At 43.6% G+C, this 26,507-nt stretch overlaps 2 long non-coding RNA genes across 7 annotated transcripts in view; one reads left to right on the top strand and one right to left on the bottom strand.

Moving 5' to 3' along the window:
- The window catches only part of LOC149125379 (uncharacterized), a 54,320-nt gene extending 37,981 nt beyond the window's left edge, over nucleotides 1-16,339 (bottom strand). The window contains exons 1-5 of one of the 6 annotated variants that reach the window (XR_016237059.1): nucleotides 16,186-16,339; nucleotides 15,541-15,673; nucleotides 13,862-13,987; nucleotides 9,813-10,047; nucleotides 9,411-9,640 (exon numbers count right to left, since the gene is read on the bottom strand). This is a non-coding gene — a long non-coding RNA (uncharacterized LOC149125379). Of the gene's footprint in view, nucleotides 1-9,410; nucleotides 9,673-9,812; nucleotides 10,048-12,852; nucleotides 12,872-13,861; nucleotides 13,988-15,540; nucleotides 15,674-16,185 lie in introns of those variants that run through there. The other 5 variants (XR_016237058.1, XR_016237056.1, XR_016237057.1 and 2 more) reach the window with 5 other exon arrangements.
- A 197-nt stretch (nucleotides 16,340-16,536) lies between these two features.
- Nucleotides 16,537-20,184, top strand: LOC149125378 (uncharacterized). Its single transcript, XR_016237062.1, has 3 exons — nucleotides 16,537-17,206; nucleotides 19,466-19,629; nucleotides 20,038-20,184. It is a non-coding gene; the product is annotated as an uncharacterized LOC149125378 (long non-coding RNA).
- The last annotated feature ends 6,323 nt before the right edge of the window (nucleotides 20,185-26,507 follow it).

The following is a 26,507-nucleotide window of genomic DNA, read 5'->3' as shown; positions in this document are numbered from 1 at the left end:
GAGTATTGTTCATAGCACTTTTCTGTACTCTTTGATAGAGTATACAACATATACTCATTGATATTTCTGCTGCTACTTGCTGAATTCTTTATTTTGTATAGGGTTAAAGCTTGTGATTCTAAAATAAAATCAAAGCATGCAGCTGTCAAAATTAAAAGAAAATAAGGCTGGCGCCGCGGCTCACTAGGCTAATCCTCTGCCTAGCGGCGCCGGCACACCAGGTTCTAGTCCCGGTCGGGGTGCCGGATTCTGTCCCAGTTGCCCCTCTTCCAGGCCAGCTCTCTGCTGTGGCCAGGGAGTGCAATGGAGGATGGCCCAAGTGCTTGGACCCTGCACCCCATGGGAGACCAGGAGAAGTACCTGGCTCCTGCCATCCAATCAGCGCGGTGTGCCGGCCACAGCACGCCGGCCGCGGTGGCCATTGGAGGGTGAACCAATGGCAAAGGAAGACCTTTCTCTCTGTCTCTTTCTCTCACTGTCCACCCTGCCTGTCAAAAAAAAATAATAAAAATAAAAAAATAAAAGAAAATAAAACAAGGAGGGAGTTGGAAATATGAGACCAAGGGAAGATAGGGTAGGATGTTATCAGTTTGCTCTTCAATCTGTGTATATAAATTACATGAAATTTGTTCACTTAATATGCATTTAAAAATATAATCTTAACACTGGAAGAAAAAGACCTGAGATCAGTGTTTTCTGGATCACCACTAATAAAATTTAGTCTTCATTTATGTCTGACCATATTTAATTTCTTATTTATTTATTTTATAAGAAAATTAACATCACCATTCCTAACAAGTCCATCCTGCTTCATCCATATCTATCAGTTCCCACTATGCTAATAATTTCTCATGAACTTAAATCCATATTATCTTAAACAGATGCAATGTGGGGCTGGCGCTGTGGCATAGCAGATAAAGTTGCTGCCTGCAGTGCTGGCAAGCCATATGGGTGCCAGTTCAAGTCGCAGCTGCTCCACTTCTGAACCAGCTCTCTGCTATGGCCTGGGAAAGCAGTAGAAGGTGGCCCAAGTCCTTGGGGCCTTGCACACATGTGAGAGACCTGGAAGAAGCTCCTGGCTTTGGATTGACACAGATCAGCCATTGTGGCCAACTGGGAGTAAACCAGCAGATGGAAGACCTCTCTGTCTCTGTCTGTCTGTCTGTCTCTCTCTACCTCTCCTCTATTTGTGCAACTCTTTCAAATAAATAAATAAATAAATCTTTAAGAAAAAAGCCTGAATCATGTTATTATTTATGTGTTTTAGAGGCTTTGCAGATGTTGATTACAGGTGCCATGAAAACCCATCATAATGCAAATCCTATAAGAGGCAACTCCATGTGCACTAAACTGGTAAAATCCAGTGCATGTGTTGAGAAAAACACACTAGCAATACATTTCAAAAAGCTCGAAATATTATAAGTGGCTGTCAAAGAGCTAAAAATCTGACAATGACTCATTATCTCATTTATTTATACATAATGCTGAGAAAATCAGAAGTATTTGTTAAAACTTCTGCTAAAATGCACTAGATTTATAATTTTTAAATGCATCTTTCCTAGATGTAATGCAGTCCTGTGCTACTTTAGAGTATCAGAAATTTAAAATGTTGGATTGGTGCTGTGGTGGACAGGTTAACACCCTGGCCTGAGGTGCCAGCATCCCATATGGGGGCCGGTTCAATACTCAGCTGCTCCACTTCTCATCCTGCTCTCTGCTATGGCCTGGGAAAGTAGTAGAAGATGGCCCAAGTCCTTGAGCCCCTGTACCCATCAGGGAGACCTGGAACTAGCTCCTGGCTCCTGGCTTTGGATCAGCACAGCTCTGGCAGTTGCAATCAATTAGGGAGTGAACATCAGATGGAAGACCTCTCTCTTTCTCTCTGGCTCTCCTCTCTGTCTGGAACTCGACTTGTACATAAATGAATAAATAAATCTTTAAAAAATTAAGAAATTTAAAATGTGAAAGGTTTTTAAAAAATGTATTTCTTTATTGTGAGGCAGAGTTACAGATATAGAGAGGAAGAGAAAGAGGTCTTCTATCGACTGGTTCACCCCTAAATGGCCAGAATGGCTGGAGCTGGGCCGATCTGAAGCCAGGTGCCAGAAGCCAGGAGTCAGCAGCTTCCTGCAGGTCTCTCACATGGGTGCAGGGACCCAAGCACTCAGGGCATATTGCACTGCTTTCCTAGGCCATTAGAAAAGAGCTGGGTTGGAAGTGCAGAAGCAGGGACTCAAACTGGTGCCCATGTAGGATGCTGGTGCTGCAGGTGGATGCTTAATCTACTATGCCACAGAATGGGCCCAGTGAACGGTTTTAGGAAGACATCTTTCATGTAGACTAGGATGCAATATTGCAAGGTAAGGTTTAGCTTTAATTCCCACACATCAGTATTCATCTTTTAGCAACTACAAATACTGAATATCATACATATAGACATAAATATAGGTAACTGCAGATTTGGTTGTCATTCTTTCTAATTCTCTTTTTAATGTCTGCTAATAGGCCATTTTATGGATTATTATATTGATGTTACCTGTACACAACCATCAGGCATTTCCACTGTTGAATGTGTTTATGTGTACAGGTAGTTTTGTTTGTGTGTACATGAATGCACATTTGATGGAGATAGCACTGATAGTAATACTGTGAGAAATCATAATGCTGATTTCAAACTTTCTGTCCTCCGCAGAGATGGCTGTCACTGAATCAGACCACAAGGCCCCTTTTGCTGTTGTGGACCTAAATGTGCCTCCCTAAAACCCAAACACTAAAGTGCTAACCATCAACATGACTCCTCCTGAAGAAAGTGCTTTTAAGCAGATCAAATGATAGATGTGTCTGTCACATCGGAGAAAGGCTTCTGGAAAAATCGAGCCTATTAGGACCTTGATCTGATATTTTCAACCTCTACAACTCTGAGAAGTAAAATTCCATGATTTAAATCATATTCTCTGTGGTATTTTCTTAGCAAATTAATATATCCTCATTTCTGCCAGCATTTTCTACTGTCATCTAGAAGGTCCTAGTGATTAGCAGAGAAATATAGAAACTAAAAACTATGATTTTAGATTACCAAGTATGTACTAACACAAAAAGATATCCCAGAAGCCACCTACTACCATCCTCCAGGACCCAGAAAAAAAACAGGAATGAGTCAAGTTGCAGGGCAGTAGAAAAAAGTGAATAATGAAAGATCACAGCAGAAGTAAATAATGAAGGGTTTGGTTCTGTGGTGTAGTGGGTTAAAGCCTTGACCTGCTGTGCATGCATCCCATATGTTGCTGCTATGGGACCAGGTGCTCCACTTCCAATCCAGCTCCCTACTAATGCACCTGGGAAATCGGTGGAAGATGGCCTATGTTCTTGGGTGCTGGCACCCACATGAGAGACTTGGAAGAAGAATCTGGCCTTTGAAATAAATAAATAAATCTTATAAAAAGTAGAAGCAGTGTTAGCACTGTTGGAAAAACAGACACATAGTTCAGTGGAAAAGAATAGGCATCTGAAATAAACCGACTTTTCTACAGGCAACTCCTATTTAACAAAGGAAAGAAAACAAACAGGAGAAAGAAGAATCCCTTTAGCAAATGGTTTAAAGGAAAGTGATTATCCATATGTAGAAGCCTGAACAGATACCCCAACACTTCATACACTATGTAAAAGCAACTCAAGGTGAATTAAAAGTCTAAATATAAAACCAAAAACTAAGTAAACATATGAGAAACTGTAAAACATTAGCATAGACAACAGTTCTGGGTAAGATTCCAAAAGCACAAGCAACAAAAATAAAATATACAAAGTTGAGCATATCAAATTAAGATACATCTTCACAACAAGGTAATCAACAGAGTGAGGATACAATGGACAGAATAGCAGGAAACATTGAAAACTCTGACTATGACAAAAGATTGATAGCCAGAACATACATATATAGAACTGGAAAAACTCCAAACAAGAAGCAAAATGTACACTTAAGAAATGGGCAATGATCAGAATAGATGTTTCTCAGAAGAGGAAATCTCAATGGTCAAGACATAGATGAACATGCCCAATATCACTAGCCTTTAGGGAAATGTAAATCAAAACCAATAGCAGACTCCATCTGTGGGAGAAGACAATGCTTGGGTTTTCATTTGTGCAACAAGTGGGTTTAGAGGACCCTGTTCACCATTAGAGGGCAGAGTCTACATGCAAGTAAGGAAACCTTAATGTTTTCCTAATGGGCTTGTTAAATTCTTGTCCAGTGCCTATTACCTTTGGCACAAAATTTCCAGTCTCACTATTTCCTTCTTCTTCCTCTTCTCTGTGGCTTGCAAAAACAGTATACCTTCTATATACAGAGGATATTTTTGTTTTGTTTTATTCCTTCTGTCTCATTATGTTCCTCTAAGAAATCACAACCCTCCAAGTATTCATTCATTTATGCAGTCTGTAGTTTTCATGGGCTACTACATGGCAAAGTACTAGGTTAAAGGAAAGGTATAGGTCAGGGACTGAGCAAAGTTCACAATGATGTAGCCATTGGGGAAATGAACCTGATGGAAGACCTCTCTCTCTCTCTCTCCCTCTCTCTCTCTCTGTCTCTCAGCCTCTCCTTCTCTCTCTGTTTAACTTTGATTTTCAAATAAAAAATAAATCTTCAAAAACTAACTAAATAAATATGCTAATAACTTGGTGGCAACACCTTTCTATCAGAACATGTGAAGCACTCAAACACAGTTTGTCCCAGAAAGTCAGCCATAGTTTTCAAGGGCACATCTTCTACTCCACTTGTTGACATCTCTGTGGGGGGTAAGGGGCACTTATTTCTTCCCCTCTTCTTTCTTACCACTCTCACAGTTATAACTTCTATTGATGCTTCCACAGACCAGTCTCTATGAAATTGTAGAACTAATATCCTCCCATGTCAAAAGTGTCATGGGTTTAAACACAGAACCCAAAATAAGACAAGGAACTGGCCTTCTTAATTACACAGTGTGGAATGTAAGATTCTCAGTGGATCACTGGGTAACTGTAAAGTACTGGGAAGAGAAAAACTGTTACTTATCTGTATTTATGATGCTGTAATTCTCCACTTTATGCAAACTCAGATTAAAAGAGCTCCAGTTAGTGGGCAGCACTGTTGCATAGTTGGTAAAGCTACTGCCTGCAATGTTAGCATCCTATATGGGTGCTGGTTGGGATCCTGGCTGCTGCACTTCCCATCCAGCTCTCTGCTGTGGCCTGGGGAAACAGAAGATGGCCCAAATCCCTCATCTCCTGCACCCACCTATGAGACCTGGACAAAGCTCCTGGCTTCTGATTTTGGATCCAAACAGCTCCAGCCATCTATCTCTGCTTCTACCACTCTGTAACTCTGCCTTTCAAATAAATAAATAATTATTTTAAGAAACAGCTTCATCCCAGAAGAAGCTCCTGGCTACAGGCTTCAGACTGGCACAGCTCCAGCTGTTGCTGCCAATTGGGGAGGGAACCATCGGATGGAAGACATCTGTCTATCTCTCTCTCTCTCCCTCTCTCTCTTTCTCTCCTCTCTCTGTGTAACTCTTTCAAATGAATAAATAAATCTTTAAAAAAGTAGCTCCAGTTATTGACAACACAGTAGACTTGCATTAATTTTAATTCCCTTCTCACTTTGCAAAGGGATCAGTGGCAGGTAAAAACAGTTGACAGCCTTGCTAACAGGAGAAGAAACAGCTGAAGACAGAAAATGAAAAGCAGCCAAATACATCATCAAAGAAAGAGAAGTGGACCTCATCCAACACAAACCTTTAAAAGTGGATGCTCACAATTAACGAGTGAAACAGCTGCCCACTGAAATCTTGTCTAGGGAGGGAAGATGTCCTAAGTTCTGCTTCTGTAAACTCCAGTCAAAAATCTGTCCTAATAAATCTGTCCCTGGCATCACTTTTACAAACATACTGGACCCACTGACCATTGGAAATGTGGACCTAAGTCACGTAGGCTGCCATTTAAACCCACCAATGCTGTAACAGCTAAGAAACTTGAATGTGATGCTCAATTCTCAGGAAATCATTCCAGCTGAGCCTAGGGCCATTAATAGAAACTCCTTGGATCCTCCCCTGTCTCTGTGCCTGTTTGAAAGAAGGGAGTTTTCCCACCCCAGGTTTCTGGAACAGCTTCAAATTCCACATTGGAAAAATCTGATAATTAATACTTGAGAGGGATCAAAGCACAAAGCAGCTATTCACTGCTCCCCACCAGGAAGATGAGGTGCAGGATGAGAGCAGTGGGGCAGATCCTAGTCAGATCCTCCTTCCCACCCCTCTGCTGCCCCAGGCTCCCTGCTGAAGGCCACCCAGCCCCACCCTGCAGGAACCAGCCCAGGAAACATCAAGAGGCCTGGCCAGACTGCATTCTGAGACCACCCATAGTGGGAACCCAGATTATTGACTGTGGAGATCTGGAGTCTTTCCGCCTTCCTTCCCTGCGTGTGCAGGTTCCCAGAACGCTAACCTCTCTCCTGTAACCACTAAATAAAGCACATTAGGGACAGTTTGGGTGAGGTTCTGCAGGAGAGAGTCCGGGCGCTGGGAGCCTGTGAAGCAGAGTTGGGAGACAGAACAGCCCGGGTCCCAACCCTGATCTCGGGGGAAGCTGCCATGATCACTGGTGCCCTGGCACCTACTGTCTCCCATACGTGTCCCTGCCCCTTCCTGCACGTCAAACCTACAGCAGAAAGTCCCTGGAGCATGTACCCTTTCTTCAGGACACACGGGGAGCGAAGCTCGGAGTGCGGGTAGAGATTCCCTGGTACATGGGACCCACAGGTGAATGATGAAGAGGGAAGAAGCAGCAGGAGGCAGGCTCGGGGTGAGCACTTGGAAACTGCCTGGGATCACACGTGCAGAGCAGGAGATGCAGTAAATGACAGAGAAGGAGCAGCACAGCCCCCAGGGCTGACCTTGATCAGGGAATGAACTCCCTCTGGTCCAACTCAGAGCCCCAGGGACTGGCTGTAGCAGGCGCATGTGCACAGGCATTCCGAAGGCAGAATACATCCGAGCTCCTGGGAAATCTGGGAAATGGAGTCCAGGCCACATCATCCATAGAGACACCAGCTGGCCCTCCCAAAGGCTGCAGTCAGGGGTGGGTGCCCACAACCAGAAAGCATTTGCTTTTGTTAAGTCCCTCCTTCCTTTCCTTCCCCCCCCAACAAAAATGTCAGGGATCAGTTGCTGTTCTTCCTTTCCTGAATCAAATCTGAAAGAGTGACACTCACTGCTGCTAACTGACCCCAAATCCTGGTTCCCTCATAACCTCTGTCTCTTCCAGAAAAATCTTATTTACTACTTTGGCCCTAGAAATCATAAATGACTATGATAGAATGTAACTTTTAACAGAGGTGTAGAAGGCATGGTTTAATATCCAGTTTTGAGAATACAGTTTTCATTTGTGTTTTATTGATATTTATAGTTCTTTTAAGATTTATTGATTTATTTGGAAGTCAGAGTTACAGAGAAGGAGAGCCAGAGACAGACAGAGAGAGGTGTTTTCCATCTGCTGGTTCACTCCCAATTGGCAGCAGCACCACAGCGCTGACCCCTTATAGTTCTTTTCAAATCATTTTACACTGTCTTTTTATTCATCTAGTACAGAGACAGAAGAATGGACACAGAGCTAACATAGCTGAGTATTCAAGGAGACAGGTTAAAGGGTTAAATGCCTTATATCATGTCATTTATACCTTAGATTAATTCTGGGGATAGTATTATCTGGAGTTTACAAAGTAGAAACTGAATGGAAAGAGCTTAGAAAAACATGGTGGTTTTAATATCATTTAAAAGTCTAAGTTATAGGCCAATCAAGGGGCCAGCACTGTGGCATAGCAGGTAAAGCTACTGCCAGCATTGACATTCCATATGGGTGGAGGTTGAGTCCCGGCTACTCTGCTTTTGATCCAACTCTCTGCTATGGCCCGGGAAAGCGGTGGAAGATGGCCCAAATCCTTGGGCAGCTGCATCTGTGTGGGAGACCTAGAAGAAGCTCCTGGCTCTAGCATCGGATAAGTACAGCTCCAGCCATTGTGACCAATTGGTGAGTGAACCAAAAGATGGAAGATGTCCCTCACTCTCTCTCTCTCTCCCCTTCTACTCTGTGTAACTCTGACTTTCAAATAAATAAATAAATCTTTTTTAGAGAGCCAATCATCATATAATACTAGCTTAAAGATGTTTCTTGTCTTGGGTCTCAGTTTTTAAAATCTGATTTCTCAAAGGGAAAAAATGTGAGAGAGATGAAGAGTACCTACAAAAATAATTTACTGTAATTTTTTACTTTAATAATTTACTGTAATTATGTACTGTAATTAACTGTAATAATGTACTGTAAAGAACCACATAGGATTATAACTTGTCTAGAAAACAATGGAGATTCAAAGTTGCTATTATTTCATGGTTATTTTTTGTTATTTTTAATATCAAGATGGTATATAAATATTATGCACTCCTAGGTATTTGTGCGTTGTGTCGTATGTTTTATTTTTTAAGCAGAAATTCAAAGAGATAACTGGATAACATGGAGTTCTGTGTTTCTGATTACTTCTCTCAATTAGAGATCATGGGATTAGAGTTGGTGCTAGATTAAGAATGCTTCAATCTTTATCCATTGACTTCACACCAGCATTTACTATGTTAAACAATATTCTTTGGGTAGATGGCTCTTTCTTGCCAGACTGTAAACTTCATGGGGTCTAGAAACATATTTGTTTTGACACTAAAACTCAGCATCTTGACAGTCAGTCTTTTAGTTGAATAAATACATGATACACAAAATAAATATTTCTGCCCCTCAAGAACTTCCTAATAGAGAAGAAAATAGAAATCAATCTGATGACTCTCAGTATTAGGCGAATATATAATTTGTCATTCTGACATAAGCTTGGTCATAAAAAGGGCATATGAATAATTACACAGAGTTGAAGTGTATGAACACCTAGGGCCAAGCGGGTTAAATGTTCACCCTAGCTATGCAAGGCATTCCATGTCAATAGGAGAGGAAGGAGGAAGAGGGGAGGGAGTGTAGGTGGGAAGGTGGTTACAGAGGGAAGAATCACCATGCTCATTACTTAGCAGCAAAGAGAGAATCTGTGATCATTTGTTGCTTAAGAAAGGGTGATAGGCATTATTTAATTAAAATGCAGGCATCAGTGTTTTCCTGTCGCTGAAATAGGAAGTCTATAACTCAGAATTCCTTGCTGTTTCATCAAAAACAATTCAAAACAAGAACCTAATTAAGCATAAGAGGAAGTTATGCATTAGAAGTCTATTCTAATCTCCAGGAGGTTCAGGGGTTGGAAAATTCATCGAAAATCTTGCTGAAAAATGTCCCATATATTTTCCATGACCACTACCCAGAAGCATAAGCTCTTTAAAAAAAAAAGATTTATTTATTTGAAAGTCAGAGTTACACAGAGAGAGGAGAGGCTGAGAGAGAGAGAGAGAAAGAGAGAGAGAGAGAATCTTCCATCTGCTGGTTTACTCCCCAATTGGATGCAATGGCCAGAGCTGAGCTGATCCAAAGCCAGGAGCTAGGAGCTTCTTCCAGGTCTCCCATGTGGGTTCAGGGGTACAAGGACGTGAGCCATCTTCTACTGCTTTCTCAGGTCATGGCACAGCTGGATCGGAAATGGAGCAGCCGGGACTTGAACTGGTGACCATATGGGATGCTGGCACTGCAGGTGGTAGCCTTATCTGCTACACCACAGCACCAACCCCCATAAGCCCTATATTCTGCAGAACCAGCACCCCAGACACCAACCACCACATGACATCCCATGGCACACTCACCCCTGGCAATGTTCTGCAGCTCCTGCTCCTCTCCACTTTCACTGGAAGAATCTGCAACTCCTTTTTTTCATACAAGTAATTCTGATTCAGATGATGCCCCTGACATAATTGGCTGGCAAGTGCCATGGCATGTGTCCATGACCTAGCTAAATGCACAGCTGGAACATTTTAAACTTCTCACTGCCATGATGAGACACGGACTCCTTCTAATGAAGTAGGGGATTTTTCAGGGAGCCTAGAGAATCAAATATGACAAAATGACAAATCTTAACCAAAGGGTGCCGTGGTACAGATGAAGAGAACCCAAAATGTATTTTTCTATCTTTTCTTTTCTGAGTTAAGTGCCTAAAAACAAAGCCAATGAGGGTTAAACAGACCCATTCTGAAAATTCCTTAACATCTTCATTTTCATCCAAATTAATATATTACTTGAAGAAAATAAATTTTACCTAAATGAAAATGCAGTACCACAGACAAGAGTACAGAACATAGGCCCTCAGTTAGCTTCAAACCATCTGGGTGCATTAATGTGTTCTTCCAGAACCAAAGCTTTAGTACAATAGAACCACAGCCTCTGACATTCCTCCTCCACCCTGATGGAGCTTGGGTTGCTGGCACTTCAGGCCAGTGCTTTAATCCGCTGTGCCACAGCACTGGCCACAATGTAGTATTTCTAATAGAAGAGTTGGTTAAGTCATTAACTCCTCTAAAATACAAGTTAAGTATTAGTTTTGAAACTCTGATTCATTCATGAGAAAAACAAAAGGTTAATTTTCACTCTTTGCTTCTGGGTATGAAAATTTTATTCTAAGAAGTTAATCATGACTTTTACATCTCAGACCCTATTATGAGTAAGTAGAGAATATTGTGGGGTCATACGCTCATTCTATCAAAGGAACATTTCTCCAGTAAAATAAAACATGATGGGCATCCCATATGGTCACTCGTTTGAGTCCTTGCTGCTCCACTTCTGATCCAGCTCTTTGCTATGGCCTGGGAAAGCAGTAGAAAATGGCCCAAGTGCTTGGGCCCATGCACAAGCATGGGAGACCTTGAAGCTCCTGGCTCCTGGCTTTGGATGAGCCCAGCTCCAGCCATTGCAGACAACTGGAAAGTGAACCAGCAGATGGAAGACTTCTCTCTCTGTATTCAACTCTGCCTTTCAAATAAATAAATAAGTAAATCTTTGAAAAAAAAAAAAAAGATGTCCAAGTCTTACATCAGAGTACTGGGGTTCAGTGCCTAGCTCTGGTTCCTAACTCCAGCTTCCTGCAAATACCGATCCTATAAGGCAGCACTGATGGCTCAAGTATTCAGGTTTCTGCCCACACATGGGAGATTAAGATTGAGTTCATGGGCTGGCACCATGGCTCACTTGCTTAATCCTCTGCCTGCAGCACCAGCATCCCATTGGTGTGCTGGTTCTAGTCCTGGTTATTCTTCTTCTAGTCCAGCTCTCTGCTGTGGCCCGGGAGCGGAGTGGAGGATGGCCCAAGTGCTTGGGCCCATGCACCTTCATGGGAGACCAGGAAGAAGCACCTGGCCCTGGGTTTTGAATTGGCATAGTGCCAGCTGTAGTGGCCATTTGGGGAATGAACCAGCAGATGGAAGACCTTTCTTTCTGTTTCTCTCACTATCTTTATCTCTACCTGTCAAATAAATAAAAAAAAAATTGAGTTCACACTCCTGGCTTCAGCCTGACCCAGTTCCGGCTGTTGCAGGCATTTGGGGGAGTAAAGCAGAGAATCAGAGTGCATTTTCATTCTCTCTCCCTCTGCCTCAAATTAAGTAAAAAAAAAATAAAGAAAGTCAAATTGGACTAAAGGTAATAATATAGGTAAGTGTCCCACTTCTTTCATATGACCAATCACTGGGTACTAAAAGTTTTCAGTTTTTCCAATCACCACATCGTTTGCCCATGGCATTTAATTTCCTAGGTTTTAATTTTTCTTTTCCCTAGGTAAAACATGACCACTTGGTGCCAGTGCTGTAGCATGAGGTAAGATGCTGCCTGCATTGCCGGTATCCCATATGGGTGCTAGCTGAGTCCCAGCAGCTCTCCTTCCAATCCAGCTTCCTGCTAATGGTCCCAGAAAAGCAGCAGAAGATAACTGGGGCCCTGCCACCCACATGGGACACCCAGATGAAGTTCCTGTCTTCAGTCTGGCCCAGCCCAGGCCATTGCAGCCAGCTGAGGAGTAAACCAGCAGATAGATAAACTGTCTCTTCCACTCTGCTACATTTTCAAATACATGCATCAATCTTCCTTTAAAAAATAAAAATAGAAACCACTTAAGCTTTCAAAGGTATACAAGAAAGAAGCTTACAGCACTGATAAATTCAGGACCTAAAACATCTTCATGATTGAAAAAAGCAAAGCAAAGAGCAATATACAGAATGATACTGAGTGGGTTTTTAAAAGCATATATTTTGGTCTCTAAATTTCTAAACCATGAACATGATTATTACATAAATATATTTATATATTTTTAAGAATTGTTTTATTTACTTGAGAAAGGTCTTCCATCTGCCGCTTCACTCCCCAAATTACTGAAAACCTGGGGCTTGGCCAGGGCAAAGCCAGGAGTAGGGGCCAGTGCTATGGCACAGCAGATTAACACCCTGGCCTGAAGCACTGGCATCCCTTAAGGGTGCTGGTTCAAGACCCGGCTGCTCCACTGCTGATCAAGCTTTCAGCTTATGGCTTGGGAAAGCAGTAGGAGATGGCCCAAGTCCTTGTGCCCCTGCACCTAAGTGGGAGACCTGGAAGAAGCTCCTGGTTCTTGGCTTCAGATCAGCGCAGCTCCAGCCATTGCAACCTTTGGGGAGTAAACCATCGGATGGAAGATCTCCCTCTCTCTCTCTCTCTCTCTCTCTGTGTGTGTGTGTGTGTGTGTGTGTGTCTGTGCGTGTGTGTGTGTAACTCTTTCAAATAAATAAACAAATCTTTAAAAAAAAAGCCAGGAGTCAGGGAAATTTCATCCAGGTCTCTCGCTTGGATGCAGGACCAAAGGATTTGTACCATATTCTGCTGCTTTCACAGGTATGTTAGCAGGGATCTGGAACAGAAATAGAACATGCAATTGGTGCCCATAGAGGATGCTAGTGCTGCAGGTGTTGGTATAACCCATTTTGCCACAGTGTTGGCCCCGTAACAATTTTTAATTCCTAGGAATTAACAGGGAAGAAAGAAGTATGGCAGGATACCATTTTTTAGAAAAATTATTTTATTTATTTGAAAAAGTTATATAGAGATGCAGAGAGAGAGAGAGAGAGAGAGAGAATCTTCTGTCTGCTGGTTCACTCCCCAAATGGCTACAATGGACAGAGCTGAGCTGATCTGAAGCCAGGAGTTAGGAGTTTCTTCTGGGTCTCCCATATGAGCAAAAGGGCCCAAGGACTTGGGCCATCCTCTACTGCTTTCCCAGGTGCATTAGCAGGAGGCTGGACTGGACGTGGAGCAGCTGGACTCTACCACCACTCATATGGGATGCCTGCATTTCAGGCCAGGGCTTTAACCTGATGTGCCACAGTGCTGGCTCCAACAGGTGACCTTTTACTCTCAATAATCTCTTCTTGGTATTGGCAGCAGTTTGTAATTTTTTGTTTATTTGTCTTCTTCTTAATCTATATTTTTAAAAAATTACAAAAAGTTCCAGCACCCTGGAACCTCCATCACAAGGGCATACAATCAGATGTTTGTCCAGAAAAGGGTGGTGTAGATGCGAGGTGGAAAATGCAAGGAGAGTTGATTCATCTTTCTCAGGCTGTGGTTTCCATGGGCAACTTTTACAACCAACTGCCTTATTTGTTCCTCTTCCACAGAGTGGAACACATGTTAAGTCATCCTATTTAGCCAAAAGCCAGTGGCAGCACTTAAATATGTCATCAATCCAGGGCAGCATTTTTGCACAAATGGGGAAGTTGCCAACTGCAACAGCAGCATGCCTTATGGCACTGCTTTGAGACTCACATCCTTCACTTCTCATCCAGCTCTTTGCTTGAGAAAGCAGCAAAGATTGCCCAAGAGTTTGGGTTCCTGCACCCACCTGGGGGACTGGGACAGAGTTCCAGGGTCCTGGCTTCAGCCTGGCTCAGCCCCAGCTATTGTGGCCATCTGGAAGTGAGCCAGCAGATGAAAGATAGAGATCTCTCTCTCTCTCTATTCCTTTTACCTAAACATACATTACATAAATAAATGAAAATGCATCAATATAGCAACTTTTTAAGGAAAAGTCTTCTGATTATTGCAGGTATTGTCACAATGCAGAAAAATATTCACACACAAAAATTATAAACTGGTTTATATTTATATTTCTCAACCACATACTTTTCAGAAAAAATTGTCTGCCACTCAGCATCAGGTATCAGTCTGAAAGCATTCATTAAAAAATCAAGTAATTTTACTAAACACAAAAACCTCTAGTATAGGCTGCATAAACCAGTTGCTTCCAGGGTATACACAGATTTATTTTTGTTAATTTACAGGGATCACTGCACTTCCCTGGCATGGAGCTGTCTGAAGAGTTTAAACACTGATGGGTGTGGCATTATTTCTGATATTTGCTTATTATCCAGAGTGCATTTATTAAATATCTATCATGAACTCCACACTCTATAAATCTATTTCAAATATGTTGATATTTAATGGTACTTACACACTTACAAACTGAGCTAATCCTCCTAACTTCTCTCTGGAAAAGCTATGCCTTTGACATTGCCTTTTTTCACACATATGGAAATGCATAATATGCTTCTGTATGGTACTTCAGAATTTATAGAAGGCTTTTCAGGTAAGATTTACATAACATCATGTGAAAGTGGCCGAAGGACACAGTCTTCTCATTACAGAGGGGAGAGGTATGAAGTGACACTCCGAACAGTTACTCAGATTCTATCAGTCAGGTTCAGAATCTTACTAGGTATCAGATACACATCTAGATTTTTTTCCCTACTGTCTCTTTGTCAGAATTCCCAGCCTATGAGTGAACTTCAGTCTGAATGAATGCTAATGTTCAAGGTTCTAAGTGAAAAAATTACTGAGGTTTCTATTGGTGAGGAGAGCATGTGTCTAAATGTTACTTGTATTAAATAATAAGTATTGAATCATATGAAACTGAATATAAGATTATGCAAATTTTTAAGATGAAGAGCATATATTTAAAACCACATTCTTACATTTTGCAAATGTGTTGAAACACCTTACTGGAGCATGTGTTTGGCATAGTGGTAAAGCCTTCCACATCCCAGTCAGAATGCCCAGGGCTCAAGCCCTAGCCCTGCTTCTGCTTCTGGCTTCCTGCTAACAGAACCCTGAGAAGCAGCAGCTGATGGCTCAAGTACTTGAGTCCCTGCCACCTGTGTGGGAGACCCACACTGAGTTCCTGGCTTCAGCCTGACCCAGCTCTGGTTGGTGCAGACATTTGAGGAATGAGCAGTAAATGGAAGGGCTCTCTCTGCCTTGCAAATAAACAAAAATAAATATACAGACCTTTTCTTAAGGTGTCTTGCACACTTCTAAATGATTTCCCTTTTCACAGTAAAATGCCTAACTGTCCTCTTTAGTAACAATGCATGTTTTGCTCTCCATGTCCACTCCTGAGCTCCAAGTACTGGCAGCTCACCCTAGCATGCTGACTGGTTCCAATGTTCAAGTACTCATCTCCCATTCTCTTTTGGTGGGTCTACCGGAAAGAAAGGAGAGTATATACAGTAATTAATATCTTACTGTTGCTCTTGTTGTCCACCTGCAGGCCTGAAGGATGACCACCTGAATACACACTGTGAAGCTCTGGACGTAGTTTCCAAACTTCAGTCACTTTGCAGCGGAGGGACTCTGTCCTCGTCAATCACCTGAAAGCCTGCAGGAGTAGGGAGAAGCTGTGTTTGAAGAACTCACAAATACAGTGCATTGAAGCCAACCACTACCTCCCCCACCACACCCCTAATTCAGGGTTCTGGCAAATCCCAAACCAGGAGTTTGGGACCAGGAGTGGTTCAGGAGGTGACCTCGACTCCTTACTCTGAACAGCTCCAAAGTGCCTGGTGCACCCAGCAGGAGCTCAGCACCTCGACCTCCCACCATCCTGGCCTCCCCACCAGGACGCCTGGCACTCAGAGCCTCCAGGAGGCCTGCAGCAGACCCGCAGGTCCAGGGGCACTGGGATGTGCATCCAGAGCTAACCCAAAATACAGGCCCAGCTCAAGTGTCACCTCCCCACAAAGTCTCTGTCTCCTACTACCTCCCAGAAGGCTGCAGGCCAGCACCCGGCACTGGGAGTCACGACATTTGGGGTTCACCCACTCTCCCATGAAGGAAGATGCCTGTGGGGAGCAACCCGGACTAGACTAAGTTACTGGAATTAGGACTTACTGTATGCATCTGCTCTCCCACAATATGGCGCTGAGAAGGGAGAAACAGCTTCTACGCAGCTGCCTCCAGTTCAACCAATAAACTGTAGGACCTGCTCCTGATTGGAGGAGAGCAGCGTACTCGGCATGTGGGTAGCAGAGTTGGGATTGGTGGAAGGACTATAAAGGAGGAGAGAGACGGCATGCACCAGGAACATCTAAGGGGAACACCTGTGCAGCCCCCAAGAGAGCCGGCCGGCGGTGTGCCGCTCCCCCGCGGAAGTGGGGAATGTGGCAGGGGGAACCGCCCTTCCACGGAGGTGGAAGGGATGGTAGCCAACCCGGGAAGGACCAGCAGCCAACCCGGGAAGGACCAGCAGCCAACCCGGGAAGAACCAGCAGCAAACCCGGGGAGGGCCGAGCAGACGAAAGAACAGCGCAGGGTCCTGTGTCGTTCCTCCATGAAGACGGGGAGCGACAGATGAACCCGTGGGAACCCCGCTCCATCTGCTGTCAGGGCTCTGGGAAGAAGAGCTGCGCCAGACTCCACCCTAGGATTGCAGCCTGGGAAAGTCCAGGGCCCCAGCGCCCTTGCTGGGCATGGGGTCTCCCTAAGTGTGCTCTGAGCCAGGGCCTCAGCCATCAACAGCTCTCTTGCTTCCAGAATCTGCTGCAGGGCAGCTCAGGCTCAGCCCAGCAGGGGGCCTCAGGCCAATCCTTGCTGCCCTGGGACAGGACCAGTGCTGCCAGACCCGCCCCATGCTAGGCTGGCTATAAAGGCGATGGTCATTGGTGGGCAGCTGGTAGTTGCAGTGTGTGCAGGTGATGTGGCTGGTGTTAGATTCTTGGTCTTCCCATTTCGTACCTTGGGGTTAGAATGCAGGTGGTGGCCCGAGAGTCAGGAGGGGCAGGAGAAGAAGAGACAGACCTGGTGAGTGTGACCACCCACCTCTCCTGCCGGCCCTGCTGGCTGAGGCTTGCAGCACATGTTGCACTTGGGGAAGCAATGAAGGCCGAGTCTCAGCAGGAAAACCAAGTGCAAGGTGATGATCTGCTCACTGACGCAGCATCTATGTGGTCTGCATGGGCAGACAGGGGGAAGGGTTTGGTAGGAGGGTGCTGGAGGCGCACTGGGCCTTTGTGCAGCTGCCTGTTGTAGGCATCCAGGGCAACAGAGTCCTGCAGGGTCCCTAGAGATCCTGGACATGCTGTGCCTTCCATCATCCACCATCCTGCACTGCTGCTGGGGGCAGTGCTTCTGTGGTTGATATCTCATTGGAGTCCATGGTCATTTTCTCATGATGGGCTGATCTCACACAGTGACAATCATGGAACAAAGCACTGTCCTGCAGCATCTGCCTCCCTGGAGCATTGCAGGTGGACAGGGGGACATGGGTGACCGGTGGCACCTCCTGTGTGTGGTCTCTGGCCCATCCAGGACCAAAGGTGGAAAGGGAAGGAGAGGAGTAGGCTCAAGGCAGTCCCGCTGTGGATTCCATCAGGTGCAAAATGTCTCCTGATTGCGGTTAACCTTGCAGGGAAACTGTCTCCTTTTGTGGGCCAGAGACAGCATCTGCTTTATTAGCTGTGCAGTGTATTGATAATTAAAATTTGGGTAGTCCTATCTTTAGTGCTCACAGCATAGTTACATTCTGAGGAACTGATGAAACTGCTCAGTACTTCGGGGCTGAGTGTAATATTAGGTGGGTAAGCCTGTTGTTGGCTTTTGGTTTATAGCTATTGGGCAACTTTATTTTGTAAAAATGCATTCAGGCTCAGTAGTGTAAGTAGTGTATTCAAGGATGACCACTTAGTGAATTGTCTTTTTTTTTTTTAAGATTAAGAGTATTGATAATTTCTTTTCTTTTTTTTTTTTACAGAGGATCAGTTTAGTATACATTAAGTAAAGATTTCAACAGTTTGCACCCGCATAGAAACACAAAGTGAAATATATTGTTTGAGTACTCGTTATAGCATTAAATCTCAATACACAGCACATTAAGGACAGAGATCCTATATGAGGAGTAAGTGCACAGTGACTCCTGTTGTTGACTTTACCAATTGACACTCCTGTCTATGGCATCAGTAGTCTCCCTATGCTCCAGTCATGAGTTTCCAAGGCTATGGAAGCCCTCTGAGTTCTCCGATTCTTATCTTGTTTAGACAAGGTCATAGTCAAAGTGGAGGTTCTCTCCTCCCTTCAGAGAAAGGTACCTCCTTCTTTGAAGACCTGTTCTTTCCACTGGGATCTCACTCGCAGAGATCTTTTGCCAGAGTATCTTGGCTTTCCATGCCTGAAATACTCTCACGGGCTTTTCAGCCAGCTCCGAATGCCTTTAGGGCTGATTCTGAGGCCAGAGTGCTATTTAGGACATCCGCCATTCTATGAGTCTGCTGAGTATCTCACTTCCCATGTTGGATCACTCTCCCCTTTATTTATTCCATCGGTTAGTGTTAGCAGGTACTAGACTTGTTTATGTGCTCCCTTTGACTCTTAGTCCTTTCATTATGATCAATTGTGAACTGAAATTGATCACTTGGAATAGTGAGATGGCATTGGTACATGCCACCTTGATGGGATTGAATTGGAATCCCCTGTTATGTTTTTAACTCTACCATTTGGGGCAAGTCAGCTTGAGCATGTCCCAAATTATACATCTCTTCCCTCTCTTATTCCCACTCTTATGTTTAACAGGGATCACATTTCAGTTAATTTTTAACACTTAAGAATAACTGTGTATTAATTACAGAATTAAACCAGTCATATTAAGTAGAACAGACAAAAAAACTACTAAGAGGGATAATGTATTAAACATGACAATAGGTCTGATCTGATTTCATCATCATTTAAAAAAATCATCTATTATTTTTCACTTTATGTTTCTGTGTGGGAGCAAACTGTTGAAATCCTTACTTAATGTATACTAAGCTGATCTTCTGTATATTAAGATAATCAAAAATGAATTGATGTGAATGGAAGGGGAGAGGGAGTGGGAAAGGGGAGGGTAGTGGGTGGGAGGGACGGTATGTGGGGGAAGCCATTGTAATCCATAAATCGTACTTTGGAAATTTATATTCATTAAATAAAAGTTAAAAAAAAAGATTAAGAGTATTGAAGACCGGGTTGAGCTACCTATGGCAAAACTCCACCATTCCTGGGAAGGCCACAATTGGCAAGAAAAGCAGGTAGCAAGCTTTCATCAAGGAAGTTGAGATTCCTGTGTTTGCAATCTGAAGAGCTCACTGCTGAGCTGGGAGGGGAACTGCTCTGAGCACAACTCATTAGAGAACTGCTCTTGCAGACCTTCCCTGAAGGAAGCACTGTTGTGATCAGCATTCCAGGAGCTGCTGGCCAGCAATTGTGAATTAGGCTTGAATTTAATCCATTGCAAGTATCACAAGAGTGCAGAAAGACTGTGTCCTCAAATGAGCAGCTCACCAAGGAGAATTCGACTTAACCTAGAAGGTCTGTTTATCTCCATTTATTTCGCAGCATATTCACACCAGGTGGGGAGGATAAATCACCCTTCAGCTCTGCAATGGCAGTGCTCTTGGTTGAGGCTGAGGATGCTTTTCATTGCATGCAGTGTTTGCAAGAGACTTAGTTCCCTGAGGATTTATGCCTCTCCTGTAAATACATTTTTGGCATTAAAACAAACTGAAGTATATCTGTTTTAGTAGTATGGAACCAACTTACGTATTTTGCCTACTGGCATTTTTGTCTTAGCTAAATCCGCAGGATTACAGGATTGAGTAAAAACTAGAGAATAGCTAATCCTAGTACTAGAAAAGCACAAGGGATTATTTGATCATTAGCTTCCTCATATTCCTCATGTTTCTTTTTATTTTTCTACCTTCTCTTCCCTACCTACAGATGGTCTGGCTGTATTGGAGGCTTTTTTAAAAACTGAATTCTGTGGAGAAAATATAGGCTACTGGCTGGCTTGAGAAAACTTCCAAAAAACATCAACACACCCCAGAAGCTATCCTTATATCCAAGATAAATATATACACTCTTCTTAGAAAAAGGCCCAAAAGAGGTAAGACACAATTCCTCATTTCAGCATAAAGAGTACACTCTTGACATCAAGAAGCAACAAAAGAAGTAAAGACATAAGACTAAAGCAAGGACCGGGGAATCTGAAAAGCTTCCTCTCCTGGTGCCCTGTCTTTCAAATAAGTATCCCCAGACCTGACAGGTGGAGCTCATCACACATTACAGCTTCTGATTTTCACTTTCAAAGAGCAGAGCCCCCTTCTCTAACAAAGGATAATGAATGATCATTGTTTCAGATGAACATGCTTTCAAACCAAAACTCTTATTATCCAAAATATACAAGAAGCTAAGACTCCTAGCTTTACAACTGCCTGGAAAAGGGTGTATTACTTGATGGAGAATAACTTTCTGAAGTTCTATTTCTTTGCAAGGCATAGTTACAGAGAGAAAAAGAGAGGGAAACACAGAGGTCCATCTGCAGGCTCACTCCCTAAATGGCCACAATGGCCAGGGCTGGGCCAGGCTGAAGCCAGCAGCTTCCTCCAGGTCTCCCATGTGGGGGCAGAGGACCAAGCACTTGGCCATTCTCTGCTGCTTTACCCAGCAAGGAGCTGGGGAAGAAGTAGAGCAGCTGGGAGTCAAACTGGCATCCATGTGGGATGTTAGTGCTGCAGGCAGCAGTGTAACTTGCTATGCCACAACACCAGCCCCCAGAAAGAACTCTTATCCCTGGTCTTTCTTTTGAGTCAGAATGCTACCAGAACTAGTGTTGAAAACCACAGATCACCACAGAACCCCATGAGAAGAAAAAGGAGCCCCAGAGTAGAGGACATGTTCTGTTTCCTAAGGCAGAAGTTTTTGACTGCCAGAGACTGACATTCAATTCAGCCTGGGTGTTTGGGAAACATCCCTCACAACTGTTGATTCCAGTTCAGGTAGTAAATCAGGAAGCTGGTGACTGTCCAGCAGATGCCTGTATCAGAACTGCTTCCAGCACCGTGAAGACACAGGCAGGAAATATGTGGTCTGAATGGGGTGGGTCTCACTGGAAAAGCAGGACTCTGAGATGGAAGATAATGCAATGGAATGCTGTTGTTCTAGACTCACTTAAAATCAATAGGTCTGGGATTCTGTGGCCTTAGCTACCTAGCTCTACATCTTTCCTTAAATCCATCCAGGTTACCACATGGTTTTAGTTCTAGGTTTTAAGTCCAAACTAATGTAACATGTTTATTATGTAGAATCATCCATGCTATTGTTGTGTATTGCTGAACCTGAAGTGATGTTTGAATTGTTAAATGGTATATAAAATAGTGAGTGCTCATGTGTAGAAAACCACAGTGGCTGTTCCAAGTGCCAAACACTCTTGAAGGCAGTTAAGCTTTGAAGTGGTCTTTGAATATTTGAATACATTTATTTTGATAACTAATGTCATTGAATACTCAGAGTCCAGGTGTGAGTTGATTTGATTTTGGTAACTGGAAATATGACCAACATAAGATCTTTGTAGTAGAGAAGAAGCATGCATTACTGAATCTGTGCAGAGAGAACTGACAGCCCCCAGAGCTGAGATGAGGGTGGCAAGCAAGATGCTCTTTTCTAAACCTAAGTCACAGCACATCTTTAGAATGACCCAGCGTTAAAATTACTGACACATTCTTTTATTAAACATCAAAGTCTTTGATGAGAATAGAACATTGACCTAACTCCCTTCTTGAGGATTAAGAACCAGCTAAATAGGAGGCTGCAGTGGTGACCTTGAAGGGGTTGGGGACCAGGCTCAGGGGTCGTGGGTCACAATGGCTGGCCCAGAATGGCTGTGGGCTCCCCGGGGCATGGGCTGGCATCACAGCTCAGGGCTCCAGAGGTCGGGGGAAGCCTGCTGGGCTGCTTCCTGCTTCCTTCCTTGGGCAGAGGTCAGGGATCACAAAGTGACTTAAAGTGACCAGTTTGAGGCAGATATCCCTGAGGTGCCACTGGGGCCTGGGCCGGGCCCGCGGGCAGGGCACAAGCAGAGGGGAGACACCCAGGACCTGCAGGCCAAGGCTGCAGGTGTTCCTGTTGGCCCCCGGGCACCCACAGGGCCTCAGCCTGTCTCACAAAGGAACCGCACATGCACCTCAGACCATTTTTACCCCTAATTCCACTTTAAAGAAAGGTTTATTGAGGCCTACGCCGTGGCATGGGGGTGCAACCACAGCCTGCAGGGCCCACATCACGGGCACTGGTTCCATTCCCTACCGCCCTACTTCCTGTCTCACTCCAGCCAATGAGTGCAGTGGTGATGGACAGGTGCTTGGACCCCACACCACGTGGAAGATGGGTGGGGGCTCATGGGCCTTCAGCCTCACCCAAACATTGGGGGATCAAACCAGCAGATGGAAGACCCCTGTCTCTATGCCTTTCAAATAAATCTCTTAAAATAAATAAAGAAACGCAAAAAAAAAAAAAAAAACCACAGCTAAATAGAAGTGAACTGTATGGAGACAAACACTAATATTACATTACTCAGCTCTCCACTGCTCCAATGAACAAAGAAGACAAATAAGAGGGATATAGGCCCCCCCTTTCTTGTTATCCTTCCCTTGGTTCCAACTAGCATGGGCTTCCAGAAAATGTACAGGGAATCCATTCTCTTCTGTGGTCAATACATGATCTCAGAATTTCCCTTATTCATTTGCCTAACAGATTTTGATTATGTTACTCTAGGGAAAGGGAAGGCAACAAAACTGCCCTTTTCCCCCATTTTTAAAATCTATTATTTATTTGAAAGGCAGAGTTACAGAGAAGGGGTAGGGACAGATCTTCCATCTGCTGGTTCATTTCCCAAATTGGCCTCAGCTGAGCCAATCTAAAGCCAGGCACTTCTGCCAGGCCTCCCACATGAATGCAGTGGTTCAAGCACTTGGGCCACCTTCTGATGCTTTCCGAGGCACATTAGTAGGGAGCTAGATTGGAAGTGGAGCAGCTGGGACTTGAATCAGCACTCATATGGGATGCTGACACAGCAGGCCATGGCTTTACCCACTGTGTTGGTACAGTGTGTGTGTGTATGTATGTGTGTGTATGTATGTATTTTTATTTCAAAGACTCATTTATTTATTTGAAAGGCAATGTTAGAGAGGGAGAGACATAAGAAGAGAGATCTTTCAACCTCTGGTTCACTCACCAAATGTCCACAACAGCAGAGGCTGGGCCAAGCCAAAGCCTGGAGGCTGAACAGTGGATAATCTTTAGTTATTAATTTAAAATGAATAGGCTGTATCTGGTGCTGTGGCATATAAGGTAAAGCCACCACCTGCAGTGCTGGCAAACATTATGGGCACTGGTTCATGTCCCAGCTGCTCAGCTTCTAATCTAGCTCCCTGCTAAAGTGTCTGGGAAAGCAGCAGGAGATGGCCCAAATACTTGGGCCCCTGAATCCATGTGGGAGACCTGGAAGAAGCACCTGGCTTTGGATTAGCCCAGCTCCAGCTGCTTGCAGCCACGTGGGGAGTAAAACAGCAGACAGAACATCTCTGTCTATGTGTCTCTCTCTATAAATCTGCCTTTCAAATAAATAAATAAATCTTTAAAAAAGGTTTATTAACGTATTCTATAATCCAATCCAGTGAAAAAGAAGCATTAAATATTGCTACCTGTATTTTTATTTATTTTTATTTTTTATTTTTTTAAAACTTTTATTTAGTAAATATAATTTTCCAAAGTACAGTTTATGGATTACAAAGGCTTCCCCCTCTAATTTCCCTCCCACCAGCACCCCTCCCATCTCCCACTCCCTCTCCCATTCCATTCACATCAAGATTCATTTTCAATTATCTTTATACACAGAAGATCGATTTAGTTTATATTAAGTAAAGATTTCATCAGTTTGCAGCACACAGAACATAAAGTGTAAAATACTGTTTGAGTACTAGTTATAGCAATACTTCACATTGGACAACACCTTAAGGACAGAGATCCCACATAAGGAGTAAGCACACAGTGATTCCTGTTGTTGACTTAACAATCTGACACTCTTGTTTATGGCATCAGAAATCTCCCTGGGCTCTAGTCATGAATTGCCAAGGCTATGGAAGCCTCTTGAGTTCACTGACTTCGATCTTACTTAGACAAGGTCATAGTCAAAGGGGAAGTTCTCTCCTCTCTTCAGAGAAAGGTACCTCATTCTTTAATGGCCCATTGTTCTACTGGGATCTCACTCACAGAGATCTTTTATTTAGGTCCCTTTTTTCTTTTTTGCCAGAGTGGCTTTCCATACCTAAAATACTCTCATGGGCTCTTCAGCCAGATCTGAGTGCCTTAAGGGCTGATTCTGAGGCCAGAGTGCTGTTTAGGACATCTGCCATTCTACGAGACTGCTGTGTATCACACTTCCCATGCTACCTATACTTTATATAGTCTAAGTATTGTATAAACTAAAATATACAACACTAGGAGTATGCTATCAGTAATTACACTACCAATCTCAATGATTATAAATAAGAATTTTAGCAACTATACTGATTCTGAACCGTGATTCAATGATTCTGCTTTTAAATTGAAAATGCCCATGAACTTCAATGTTTCTGTGTAGCTCCTAATAGAACTACAAGCCTTAGAAGTTCTATGCTGTTTAACATTTCATCTTCAGTGCCAACTTGATTATTACACTGCCAGTTTATAAAGCACTTCACAGTCATGTGAACCTTACCATAAGATAGGACTGTGTAGAATAAATCCTTTAACTATAAAGACAATCTTATCTCACAAGGGAGGAAGATCCAGAGGGGTCAAATGACTTGCTAATGTCACTTAGCTCTGTTGGCACAGAAACAAGGAAAGCTCTCAGCTTCCTGCCACCTCCCCTTACACCACCTGCCTCAACTAGATGAGCCTGTAATTTTAAGGACACTCAGGCCCCATGAGTTTAAATGAATTTTTCAAGGTTACATGACAAGTACCAAAGCCAGAAGCAAAAATTTTTGCTTCCATCTTTCTCTTCCTTGTCCACAATGGAAGTCTGATGCACAGTTATGCATTATTCAAATATCATTTACAACCAAGAAGCATTATTTTTCCCCAAATTTAACAAGGAAACTACTTTTTTCCATTGAGGAAGTTATTTTAATGGATGATACAAACATACTTGTTTTGTTTTTTAATTTGAGATGCAAAGAAATGAACAAGTAGACAGAGAAGTGGTATTCACCCTCTAGTTCACTGCTGAAATGTCCACAGTGGCCAGCCTGGCCCAGGAGCAGGGAACCCAATCATCTGAGCCATCACTTGCTAGCTCCCAGGGTCTGCATTATCAGGAAGTTGGAGGCAGGGGCTGGAACCAGGAATCAAACACAGAAACTCCAATGTGGGACACAGGCATCTGAAACACAAGGCTACACCCTGGCTTCCAGACTTGTTTTTTCAGCAGTCCTCTGAAAAGGAAAGTGAATTACAACCTGAAATCCAAGACTCTGGAGTCCTCAGGTGTATGTGTCTATGCATGAGAGTTAATTGGGTAGATCAAGAGTCTGCAGTTTAGAGAGAACAGAAGAGTGAAACATGTGTCAGAGGATGTCAGCATTGGAGAGGTGGCTGTGCTCTAGTCAGAGGCTGAGGAGGACAAGTCCACAGAAGGCAGAAGCACCTAGGGAGTGTGCGAAAAGGTAGGGAAAAAATGTTGAAAAATAAATATGTGAAAAAGATTTATTTATCTGAAAGACAGAGTTATAAAGAAGGAGAGACATGGAGGGGGAGGGAGAGATCTTCCATCTGCAGGTCAACCCACCAAATGCTCACAATGGCTGGGACTGGGTCAGATCAAAGCCTGGATCTGGAACCCCATCCAAGTCTCCCTCATGGGTGGCAGGGACTTAAGAACTTGGGTTGTCTGCTGCTTTCTCAGATGCATTGGCAGAGAGCTGGATGGGAAGTACAGCAGCTGAGACACAAACAGTGGCCATATGGGATGTGGCAACAGATTATCCTAATGCATCACAACACTGGCTCCACCAAAGAACTTAGGTAAACAATTCAAAATGGCAGGGAAACATCAAATAAAATGCCAGGGATGAGCATTGTAGTGCAGCAGGGTAAACCACTATTTAGGAGGCATACCTCATTCTTAAGTATGAGGATGTCTTTCAACCATTTTTGTACCAGAGAGTACAAACCAGAACACCATAGAATCTTCCAGATCCGGCACTGCCTGTTCTCAGGGCCCCTCACAAACACTCCTATGCTTCCCCTGGTCAGTTTGTTCTGGCTGGAACCAGCCAGAGCCCTGGGGTCATTGGAGTGGGAAATGGGATTAAAGGATTTCATGCTGCAGAACTGCTCCAAGCCAGTTTTTTCACTGAGAGACAGAT

Source organism: Oryctolagus cuniculus, chromosome 7, assembly GCF_051225735.1.
Source record: "Oryctolagus cuniculus isolate XC-2025 breed Fujian yellow rabbit chromosome 7, ASM5122573v1, whole genome shotgun sequence".
Taxonomy (NCBI): domain Eukaryota; kingdom Metazoa; phylum Chordata; class Mammalia; order Lagomorpha; family Leporidae; genus Oryctolagus; species Oryctolagus cuniculus.
This window is presented reverse-complemented; position numbering and strand designations above follow the sequence as displayed.